The sequence below is a fragment of the Lissotriton vulgaris genome, chromosome 8 (genome assembly GCF_964263255.1).
Source record: "Lissotriton vulgaris chromosome 8, aLisVul1.2, whole genome shotgun sequence".
NCBI lineage: Eukaryota > Metazoa > Chordata > Amphibia > Caudata > Salamandridae > Lissotriton > Lissotriton vulgaris.
This window is the reverse complement of record NC_141696.1, coordinates 1073799973-1073812682: the sequence shown is the minus strand read 5'-3', so window position 1 is coordinate 1073812682 and position 12710 is coordinate 1073799973.

The following is a 12710-nucleotide window of genomic DNA, read 5'->3' as shown; positions in this document are numbered from 1 at the left end:
TTCCCCAGGTTGATTGCTTGGCAATCAGATTCGATTCCTCAGTGTCTCCCCTCACCTGTGTCCTGGTATACCGCCCTCCCCAACCCATGCCCAACTTCCCCTCGCTCTTTGGCGACCTACTCTCTCAGCTCACAATCAACAACTCCAAACTCCTGGTCTTGGGAGACTTCAACTACTGGCCGTCAGACGAACACGAAAGCTCCCACTCCCTGGCTTTCACCGACCTATTAAGTGGGCTCAATGGCCTTCAACACATCCACACGGCCACTCATTCCAAGGGCCACATCCTAGACCAGGTTTGGACTTACAATCTGGAAATCAAGTGCCTTGCGATCTCACCTTGCCACTGGTCGGACCACTTTTTAATCTCCTTTCTTCTCCTGGTCCCTCCACCGCCCCCCGTAACCGAGGCCCTAGCCTCCTGGCCCGCAACTGGAACAAAGCAGACCTCGATCTATTTCTCACCTCTTTAACATCCTCGATTCTGCCCAGCCCCGGTTCCATCGACTCCCAGGAAGCAGTACTAGTCAAATGGCTAGAGTCCGCTAGCGACAAGGTCGCCCCCCTCAAGTTAATCAGAACCAAGCGTCGCCACGACGCACACCGATGGTTCTCAGATAGCCTTAAATCTTTAAAACTGGGACTCCGCCAAGCCGAGCGCCGCTGGCGTAGAAACTATGACCCCTCAGAAAAATTTAAACTCTTAAAACTATCTGGAGAATACAAACTGGCAATCTCAGTCGCCAAAACTGCTTACTTCTCTACAAAAATTCTTAACTCCGCGCAAAAATCTAAAGAAATCTTTGCCATTGTGGAGGAGCTCTCACACCCGGACAGGGTGACCATCAAACCCCTCCCATCTCAGGCACTATGTGATTCCCTTAACCAATTCTTCACAGATAAAATCAGCAAAATCAAAAACAGCATTTCCTCTGGACCCCCCGTGATGTCCCTTACAGAGGCTACCCCCTTTCTTAACCCCCACTCCCTGACCCAGCTTCCCCCATACTAGAAGGAGACTTTCTCTCTCTGCTTAATAAAGTCTCATCCGGCTCCCCCATGGATTGTTGCCCACCTGTGGTCCTCCGTGCTGCCTTCTCGGCTTGCCCCGCCCCTCCGCTGGCCCTCCTGAACAATTCTCTCCTGCTCGGTGAGGTCCCCAGCCAGGTTAAGAACGCTGAGGTGGTTCCCATACTAAAAAAAAACAACGCTGACCCCGCTGTCATGGGTAACTTCCATCCCATCTCTCTTCTCCCTTACCTGAGTAAGGTACTTGAAACACATGTAACCAGAGTTCTCAGTTCTTTTATTGAAGATTCCAACTTCCTAGACTCCCAGCAAGCAGGGTTTAGACCTGCCCATTCTACGGAGGCGGTCATCCTCTCTGTCATGGAGGAACTCCGTAGAGGTGCCGACTCCAATATTAGTCAAGCCCTGATCCTCCTGGATCTGTCGGCGGCCTTTGACACGGTCGACCACACCATCCTAGTCGACCGTGTCAAGGAGGCAGGCATCAGTGGGACGGCCCTTAACTGGGTCCGCTCCTTCCTGACGAACCGCCACCAATCTGTCCGACTTTCCCAGTTCTCGGCTGATAGGATGAAGCTCACCTGCGGCGTCCCGCAGGGTTCGTCCATGTCACCACTCTTATTCAACTTGTACCTCACCCCCCTGATCCGCTCCCTCCGGGGAAGGAATGTCACTGCATTTAACTATGTAGATGACATTCAGCTTGTCTTCAATCTCGACTCCTCGGACGAAGCGGCCCAGGACTTTCAGTCTACCCTTTGCCACATCAGTAATTGGATGGGTGCTCACCACCTTAAACTTAACCCCGACAAGACCGAGCTTGTTCTTGTCGGAGGCCCATCCAACCCCTGGAACCCCACCTTTTGGCCCCTTTCCCTTGGTCCCTCTCCCTGCCCCGCAGACAAGGTGAAAAGCTTGGGAGTTTACATCTCCCATGATCTCTCAATGAAGCATCAGGTCAGTGCCACTGTGTCCTCCTGTTTTTTCCAGCTAAGGAAGATCCGGAAAATAGCCCATTTCCTGACCACCGAAGCCCTCACATTGGCATTGCTGGCATTAGTCATCTCCCGGATTGACTATGCCAACGCCCTGTATGCAGGCATCCTACAATATCAAATCAAAAGACTACAGCAGGTACAGAACCAGGCAGCCCGCCTGATCTACCATCAACCCAAACACCACCACGTCCGCCCCCTGCTTAAAGCCCTTCACTGGCTCCCTGTATCGGAGCGCTGCAGATTCAAACTAGGCTGCTTGACCCATAAATCTCGGGCCGGCATCGGCCCTTCCTTCATCTCCTCTCTTCGGCATCCTTACGTCCCCTCCAGGCACCTCCGATCCTCTCACCATGCGCTCCTCCAGACGCCTAGGTGTAGGCGCAAAAAACACGGAGGTCTCAGATTTTCTTTCCTGGCTCCCTCATTCTGGAACTCACTCCCGTCGGAACTCAGACTCTCTCTCTCCTACCCTCACTTTTAGTCTCTCCTCAAAACTCACCTCTTCCGCAGCATTTACACATAAGCACTCATCACCTTCCCTCCATGCGATCCCCCCAGCGGCAAGAAACCGTCCGGTGTAAGCCGCGCTCTACAAGAATTTTTTACATTACATTACATTACATTACATGCAATTATAGTTCTTTTTTTAAACCAGATAAGGTAGTTCTGAACTTTTTTGTTTTCTTCTGTTTTTTCTTTTCTATTTTTTGTGTGTTTTTTTTAACAATTTTGTACATTTTTGGTGTTTTTTAAAAATTGAACTACAAAGGAACTAAGTAACCAGTTAGCTTTTGGAATACAACATCATTCCAAAAGCAAAAATAAAATTAAAAATTTGCATATGTGGTTCCGTTGAGCTGAACAAATAGCGTCCACTGACTGTTCACCATAACAGATGATGGTTTTGCACTTGCTGCTGCAGAAAAGCAAATTCTGGGCGAATGTCTACTGGTGGTGCTGAAGTGGACGCTCCGGAGGTGCTAGCAATGCCCTGTGGTGGATGTTTTGCTGCACGCCTCATTTCTTCTTGTGCCAGATTCTTCGGGTGAATGGTCCGCAAATGGTTATACATACTCGCTGTTCCACTGGAGTATTTCTTGTCACTGCCTTGCGACAAGATCCTGTCACACAGCCAGCATGTGACTTTTCTTGCTTTTACCTTTTTTCTCCGGCAGGAAAGGTGAAACATGTCCATACCACTGATTCAGGCCTCTGCTTGGGTGGATCTTCCTCCAAGATATCTTCAGCTGAAAAATGATGAGGAGCTTGCGAACCAGATGCCATTTCTCCAATGCAATTTTTTAAAAACACCAAAAAAATTCCAAAACCAGCTCTGGAAGAAGAAGAGATATCTCTCCTCAACTGCTCCAAACAGAATCTTTAAAATGGGTCCTTCAATAGTTACAGTGGGAAATGGTATGAACCAATCAAATCTTTTTTTTTAGGTCACATGGGATCCGCGCAGCGTGCGCTCACGAAGGGCGCACCCGATGCGACTTCGCGAAAATATATTTAAAAATAATATACGTTTATTACAAGTAGAAATATATTATTTTTATGAATACCTTAGATAATCTTTTGCCCCAATATGTACATTAAAGACACGTACATATAATTTTAGAACATACAAAATTTCACTGGAGTCGCGCCCCCAGCGCTCCCCAGCACGTATATGACTTCACGTGGGGCCCACCACCGCGCAAGCGTTGCGTACCATAATACACATGTGTCGCGAATGCGCAGGAGCAGGAGTCGTGGACCGGTCGCATACCAGTCACGCACACACGTAACATTGTACGTATATGACGTACCTTGAAAAAAACACGCACTCGTCGGTCACCATTCACGGATCCTTCACGACTTTTCCAAAACGGCAACTAGAATACGTGGACCAGCTGCGGTAAGTACGTTTTGGGTGCGCAACTCCCCAAAAATTTTGGAAAGAAAATTATATAAATATTAGGGCTGGGCGTAGTTCGCGAAGTAGCGCTACGCGTAGCTACGCAAAGTGCACTTCGCACTACACGAGCTATGCGTAGCACTACGTGAACTGCGTAGTAGCATGTTTGCACTGTGCAAGATGTTGTTTACAAGGATTGTACAGTGCGGACAAGCATCCGGCACTGTGCGATAGTTGAAAACGGCATCTTGCACAGTGCGAGCTGTACTTTTCTGCCGCTCGAGTAGATTTTTACTCAAGCTGCAGCTTTCTCAACGCAGACTGGTAGTTTCTCATCGCGAGTGGTCCTCCCTGACCTCCCTGCATTGAGAATCTGGCCAGGAGGTTTATTTTCCATGCTTGCGATCGGCAACTTGATGTTGCTGATTGCGAACAAGGAAAAAGTTTCGCAAGGATGTAATTTTGCTTGCTCACGGTCGCCAACTTGACGTTGAGGACCGCGAGCAAGCAAAAAATGACCACTGGACTACGCTATGCTATGCATGTTTGCACTGTGCTAAATGCAGTTTGCGTAGTGCGAATTTGCGCAAACTTCACAAACTACGCAAGCGTAGCGAGAGCTTTGCCCAGGTATAATAAATTTATTAAAATACAAAACAAAACAAAATAATTAAAAATATTTCAGTTAAAAAAAAAAATTTTCAATCTGTCCTGTGCCATTAATTTGCCGTCCGCTTCACCTCCTGGACTCTTTAACAGGGGGGGTTCACTACTGCAACTATTTGTCTCCTCACTGTCCGCCACATCACCTGCACCAGTATTGGCAGACTGATTATTTTGTAGCACTTCAAGTGCAGTGGTCACTGTCACCGGCCCCCTTGCCACATCCTGGCTGCATTGTGCCATCTCCTCCTGCATGGCCACCGAGCGCCTGCAGAGCAGAGAAGTAGCAGTGGAGAGGCGGTTCACCGCCTTGGTGTTGTTCTCTATTTTATGCCTCTTCCTGCACCTTGCCATTCTGTCATCGTCGATCTTGCTGCACAGCAGCCTCACTGAGTCGGACATGTCCCTCATGCCCTTAGTCATGTCCCTAATTCCCTCAGCCAGTGTTGTGTTCATTGTACAGATGCTCTTCTCTATGCACTGCACGTGTGCTGTCATGTGCCCCATCTGCCGCTGAACTGAGCTGATTGCCTTTCCTTGCAGGCGCTGCACCTTCAACATGTTCACCTCCAGACCTGCATAGACACTCTGATCCTCGCATTGCTAAGGTGGACTGTGTGCTCTAAGCTTGCGGCGTCTGGCACCTGTGTGTGGTTGCTCTGTGGGGGACTGTGTACCAGCATTATTGCCATCGTCTGGCACTGTTGGCTGTTCTTCTCCCCTGCAGTCCTCGTTGGACAGCTCCACCTGTTGGAGGCTGGCAACTGCATTCCTCCTGAGCCTTGGAGATGATGGCGTTGATGACGCTGCTGGTGATGCCAGTGTTGATTCCGTTGGTGGTAGTGTTGATGATGGTGGTGTTGACGGTGGTGGTGTTGACGGTGGTGGTGTTGTGGTATGGCCCGCAGGCAAAATGACATCCTCCTCCTCCGCTCTATCTCTCCGGGGTGCCTTTCCTGCCTTGCCTGGCGCAGCCCTGCGCGATGTCTCGCCTGTGGAGACAAATTGTATATTAGTTCACTTGTCTGGCAGCATTTGCATACAAATAAATTTCATGTCTGCCAATAAATCTGACTGTCCTCTGCTTGCTTATCACTGATGTGTGTCACATGCCTTTGGATTCAGTGGGATTACTGTTATTATTGGTGTTACACTGACTACATCTCCCATAATGCATTACTGGTGTTTAGTAAAAACTTTAATGGAGTGGAATTCATATTGCCTCATTGGGGAATGGGGTTAGGAAGTGGGGGCGCAGCTTGGTGTGCATGCATCTTACCTTGTTTGGTTGCAGCTCTAGATGAGCTGTCTACATCCCCGATGCCACTGACACTCTCTGGCTCAATGGTGGACTCCACAACCAGTTCCAGGGCAGTCGGTGCAGGTGCTCTATTTTTTCCTCCTCCTCTCAAGTTTGCTTGCTTTTTCCTTTCAGACATCATCTTCTTCGCCATACTCCTGAGGTCAAACCACCTCTTTTTTAGGTCGTCCACATCACGGTGGGTCACACCTATGGAATTAATGAGGTCCTGGATTCCAATCCATATTTTTCTTTTTTGTGACTCAGGCACTTGTAGTGATTTTTTACCAAATAGCTTGGTGCGTTCCTTTGCCACCTCCTCAATTAAGATCTCAAGCTCCCGCTCACTAAATTTACGTTTTCTTTTCCTTTCTGCACCATCAGTTTCCCTGTCCTGGCTGTCCATTCTGGTGTTTGATGTCAGGTAGTAAAGTTGCTCTTGTTTGTCTTTCTCTGCTGCCTGCCTCTCCAACAGCTTCTGGTTCAGTGCAACTGCTTGGGTGTGGCTACTTCCTTGTTGGGAGCAAACAGGATGCACAGGATTGGCTAATTCCTCAATTGCAGGATTTTTGAATTACTGATTCGGTATTTACCGATTCGGTAATTAAGAATGGGTAATACAGATCGGTATTAAGGATTCAGTATTTTTTTTCCGAATTTTACCGATTCAGTAAAAATTACCGAATTTTTACCTCCATCGGAAATACCGATTTCTTAATACTGAATCGGTCAAATTTGGTATTAAGAAATCGGTATTTCACAATTACCTAAATCTGGCCCCTAATTGCTTTCTGGAGTCATACAAAGAAAAGCAAGTTACACCTTAGTTGGTTATTATTCTAGGAGATTTTAATATGCACTTATGTCCAAAGAACTGCCATGTCAGAGATAACCTTGGCCCTGGTAACCACCCAGAGACAAATTTTGAACACACACAACAAGGCGGGTTCTTAGAGGATACTTTAGTGGAATTTGGTCTATAATATCCCAGTGCCCTGTGTGACAAGAATGATATTCTATCCTTTAAAGGAAGGGGAACAAATTCTATAATTGATTATATGTTCATTAATACTGCCCTGTTACCCATGGTTGTGGCATAAACGGCTAAGTGGTCGCACTTTAGTGATCATAACCCCCTACACTTTATATTAGCAGGGGGCATTAAGGTTACCTCCAAAGCAAATAGATGTGCTTCTGTTCCTAACCTAAAAGAAAAAGACCAAGGCCGTAGACTCAAGTGGTGCAAGGTAGTTTCAGATGAGTATTTAGATGTTTTAGTTGATACTGCCAGGACTGAGATTGACTTCTGCATAGATGACACGATAAGTCTTGCTGAAATCCTAACACCGTATGCTAAGATTTGTAATCAGGTGGGAAAGGTTCTCCCATACTCACAAAAGGAACTTCCAAACAGAGGTGAGAGGGGGTTTGATCACAATGGTACAGTTGCGCTCCACAAGTTGCTAGTCACGTTAAAGCAAAAACCACAAGACAACATTTAAATAGCCGCCCTTAGGAAATCATATAAGTTGGCTATACATATGCGTAAATCGAAAATTAAACATGATGCCTGGAATGATCTATTGTCTATAGACGTTATTAAAAACAGTGCCAAGTTTTGGGACATGGTAAACAAACCATTTCTACACTGACACTATTGCAATGTAATATCCCTGAGGAACAGTGGTTTAGCCACTTTAAAAGATATATGGTGACCAGGAAGATCAGGGTCACCCAGGTACACCATTTGTGGTTGAGTCTTATACCCTGGCCTTCAGCGATAAAGAAATAGCTGTGGCCATCCTACAGATGTCTAGTAAATAGGCCCCAGGGCCGGATGGCGTTCCGGCTGATCTTTTTAAATCTAATGTGACATTGTGGTCAAAATTACTAGCTCATGTTTTTACCATGGCCTGTAAATGTGGTCTGCCCAGATCATCATGGTCCCAGCAACCATCATCCCAGTTTTTTAAAAAGAGGGGAGAGGAGATCCTTGATGCTATAGGCCAATTTCGCTGATATATTCATGGTTAAAGTGTTAGGAACAGTGGTCCTCAGTATACCCACTGATTGGCTAAAGAGCACAACATACTTTCAAACCTACAATATAGGTTCAGGAAAGGGAGGGGCACCGCGGATCAGTGCCTCAACCTGCCTCTGTTGGTAGGGAAGTATACCATTGCCAAGAAAGGGACGCTACATTTGGAGTTTATGGATCTGTCCTCGGCCTTTGACCAGGTAAACAGATCCAAGTTATGGGCATTGCTATTAAAACTAGGCATGGATGAGAACATTGTAAACTTCCTGGCTGACTTGCATTGGGATTTGACAGCTACAGTGAGAATTAACCAAAGGGGCAACCACACTCAGGGAATATGCATCATAAAAGAAGTCAGATGGGGATGTATTCTAGCCCCCTATTGTTCACCTTATACATTAACAACTTGGATTCAGTCTTAGGGGGTGCTAGTAAGGACCGTCCGTGTGTGGGGGAATGGCTGATTCCAGCTCTGCTACATGCTGATGACGCTGCCCTATATTGCCAGAACAGCGGTCAGCCTACAATGCCTTTTAAGTACCTTTGCCGATTTTATCAAATCATTCGACTTAAACGTAAACTTTTCAAAATCTCACACAATGATTATGGGTGTTAAATCCAAAATAATTCAAACACATTATTGTGAAGGCAATGAATTAGCTAGGATAACAAAATTCTCGAACCTAGGTGTCCTATTTGATGGGAGGGGTATGTGGGGACCACAAAGGAGAGCTAAAAGAAATGTTATGACCAGATCAACCATAGCGGTTCATGACTTTGCGCGCAGGTTAGGGGCAAAGCCAATACAAGCCATGTTAAAAATATATAGAGCCAAATGCATTGCTATTTCTAACTATGGCTCCGATATATGTGGATATAGAGATGTCAAGGTCATCCAAGCAGTAGGAAATACATTTTTAGGAAACCTACTACCGGTGCCACAGTCATCATCTTCCTACATTATTCACCAAGAAACTGGGACAGGTTTTGTGTCAGATTTAATTGGAATGGCACCCCTACTCAAATGGATAGCAACCTGGATAAATCCAGAATAAGAAATGAACCACCAAATCATGAGCGATTGCCTGTCACTTGATGGAGCAAATAGTATCCCCTGGCTGAGTTATGTGAAAAGGGTAGCATTTCAATTAGGACCGCCTGAGTTATTCAACTCCCCAGAAAAGCTGCGGAAGGAAGATCTGTTGTGGGTCAAGAAAACTTACCTATACATGACACAGGAAAGAGAGGCTAGGGCGTTGATGAAAACTATGGCGCAAGCCCATCAACTATTAAAAACCACATGTGTCATTGAACCTTACTTAAACGTTGTAACAAACCTGCATCATCATTTCCTTCTAGTAAGACTTACATTTAACCAGCTGCACTTTCTACCTGCTGAACCCCAGGGCTGGAGAAAGGTGGAGAATTTGGGACCCTGCATATGTGACAATTTCTCCACCCAGTACACTTTGCACTTTGTTTTGTTCTGCAAGCATTTTTTGCTCATTCGAAAAGGTTTTATACTACCCATTTTAAGGGGCAAAGGTTTTTTACAGGCGAGGCCAGCTCTTATATATTTACAGATGCTGACCAATGTTTGGGCAATTTTTAACATAGCTAGTTTTTTAACTGTGGCGGTTGGAATAAGGAAAAAAAGAGAGCTGGACTTCATGATCTGGAATATTTTGATTGTCTCCTTTTTAATATATTTATAATGAATTGTATGCTGAACTGTTAATTTATTAGGTGCAAGATGCATGTTTTTTATACTTTGTTTTCTGTTTTTGCTTTGTTGTTTGAAAATGAATTTTTGTAGTATGCTTTTATGGTTTTAATTAACCGAATAAAGTGATTTTGACCTACTGACTTACACGACTCAAAAGAAATCCACCACTAATTTAGAAAAATAAAGCAGATTTTTACATACATTTAGACATGAAATGAAATCAATTGGTTAAGTAAAATTGGAGTTAATGATTTTTGAAGCAAAAATATATCAGTGGAGATCAATACTGCAAAACTTTAGCATTGCTTTAAATGGCAAAAAACACTAGTGACAATCTGTCATGTGCAGGTTAGCTTGAGCAGAACTCACTGGGGAGTAAGGTGATGCAGGTCCCAGGACAAATTCATGACAGTCAGTTCAATTTTACCTAGCTTATGAGGCCACCATGCAAAGCTGTCACGGCTGTCCTTGGTGCTGAAGTAGAAGCAGTGGAGGAGCTGGTTTTACTGCTTAGGTGGTGCTGGAGGGGAAAACAGTGCAAAATGCAGACAATAGTGCCACTGCTGTGGTCTGTTGAAGGTACTGTGGAGTTTGCTCATGTTGCATTGTCGAGTAAAGGGGGTGGTTGCCAGACTGGCCACAAACAAGCCTTGGCAGCTGTAAGGTCAACAAGATGTTATTTCGATGTCCGGAGATCCAAGGAAAATGGTAGCAGCCTGAAACTTGCTGTAAGTCAGGACTACATTTGCCACTATGCACTGGACTTCCTCCTTCTGAAACTTGCTGGAGGTTAGGACTACGCTTCCCACAATGCACTGACCATCTACTTTTGGGTGAGCCCTTGGAGGGCCTGATGCTCAACAAGTCTTTGGTTCTGTTCCATTGTTTTTACCTGCGGACTGAAAGGTACTAGTGCCTCTAGTCCATGGGAGTCTGGAGTTGCCTTTGGCTCTCAAAGGGGTCTCTCTATCTGGGGGAACTGTTCTTTGGGCCGGAATTAGACACAGTCATGTAGTGTCAGGATGATTGCCATAGGTGCTGAGTATCAGTCATTTGTTTTATGCAGGTCCTGTGGTCGCAGAGTCAGGTCTGTTCTGTGTCCACTGTTGCAATTTGAACCAGAACTGAGGTTCTAGTGCCAGTGGTGCCCCTTAAATCATAGATTTAGGGGGGTTAGGGGTGTGGGTACAATTGGTCAATGGGTTACTTGCCCCAGCGGCTAATCAGTCCCTGAGATGACCACACATGTGGGTTGGTGATAACTTTTCTCCCCAAACTCCTCTATTTTGCCACTTTTAAAAATGCCAAAAACCTTCCTTAGCTATACTGACTGGGTAGACCACCCTAGGGGTGTGGATAATCTTCAAGGAGTGTACACCTCCTGATACACCATTTTCCTTCCTGCCTGAGAGCATATGTGTCTGGACCCAGGGGGTGGCTGCTTCTTCCTTTGCGAGGCAGCCTGGATGCATATCTAAGGCAGAGTAAACCTTGAAGCTCACCCACTTGGTATGCTACCTAAGTAGCCATCCTGTTAGGGAGGGAGGTATCACCTCCTTCTCACCCAGGCCATTGTTTCTGACACCTCGGACAATTCGCATCTCCTGAATCTTCTCTTGGCAGCAGCATCTGCAGGCTTCCGGGCAGGCCACAGGAAAGGCTGGGGCAACCTCTAAAGCAGCCACATCGACTCTGACACAAGAATGGTGTCAGAGGTGATGAGGCAAGTTGTTTAATACCAAACATTACATATTTAGGTGATCCCATAATGGAACTGACAACCATGAGGTTGCCCTGTGCCAGCACATTATCCTAAGGAACCCTGATCACTTATAGTAGTCCTTAATAAAAAAGGCTATTATAGGGACATATAAGCCTGCACTTATATGTCCTCATCTTTCATATAATGCACCATGCCTCCTGACCTCGGAACCCTTCCTTAGGGTTGACTGGCATATATTAAAAATAGTACCTTTGACCTTGACACACATTGTGAGGGAAAAGTTGGGGTTGAGCAGTTTGAAATGCTCCTACGGTCTGCAATGGCAGCCTGGCTCTCAGCTGTTTTCTTGGGTCACTTAGGGTGGCCCAAACAATGCTTCAGGCTTTGTGACCCCTTTGACTCCCATGCCCTGGTTATCACTGGTACATTGTACTATGGGCTTTAAAGGGGGTTAAAGTCCTTGCCAATTGGAGTTACCAATTCACATGTATCAGTTTTAGGTGGAGAGCACTGACACTGGGGCCTGGTTAGCAGAACCCAGTGCACCTTCAGAGTCATACCCATCAGCAATGGAGCAAACAGTGCGGGGTGAACATAAAAAAAGGGCCCATTCGTACAAGCGGAAATCTCCCGAAGGAAATAACAATAATGTGGGATTTTCAGTTCATCTGCTGCCCTGACCTGGCTCCTCACCCCAATGATAATTGTGGTGTTGAGAGATCTATGAACCAAAATAAAGCACATCCCTAATTATACTACAGCCAGGAGTTACATTTAAAACTGCAAGTTATCCCAAAATAAACAATTTCCTTTTGTTCATGCCCTGTCTGGTGCTTTCTCAATGCTGATTTCTCCACACAGGCCCAGGTTGTGTTTTTCAGGTTTGTGCTTCAATTTGTTTCCAAAGAATTTCTCTGGTAACATGATGTATTCAGAAAGAGGCTGGTACTTCCATGTAAATTAAGCAAGTTAGTTTATTAAGTTAAGATGTTAAGATAAGAAGATGAAACGATAACCCCATCAGGAGCAGCTGTCCTGCTGCTTAACATCCCATGGATTTCGCCTGCCCTCCCTCTGATTCCTAAAACCTGATGGTTTGCTATGCTCTTTTATAATGCGCTCTGAGAGCTCAACGTTTTCCCCCACTGGGCAGGCCACCACTGATTATTGATTGTATACTGTCTCCAGTTTTCCTGTCAATGTACTCTCATTAACATATTTTAGGGCGCTTTTCTTGGCCCACCGTGTTTGATTACAGAGTACAGACTGGCCAGTGCACCCTGTCTTGTCTGAGACGCTTTCTCTAATGCCAGCTTCTCCTTTTCATGTCGAC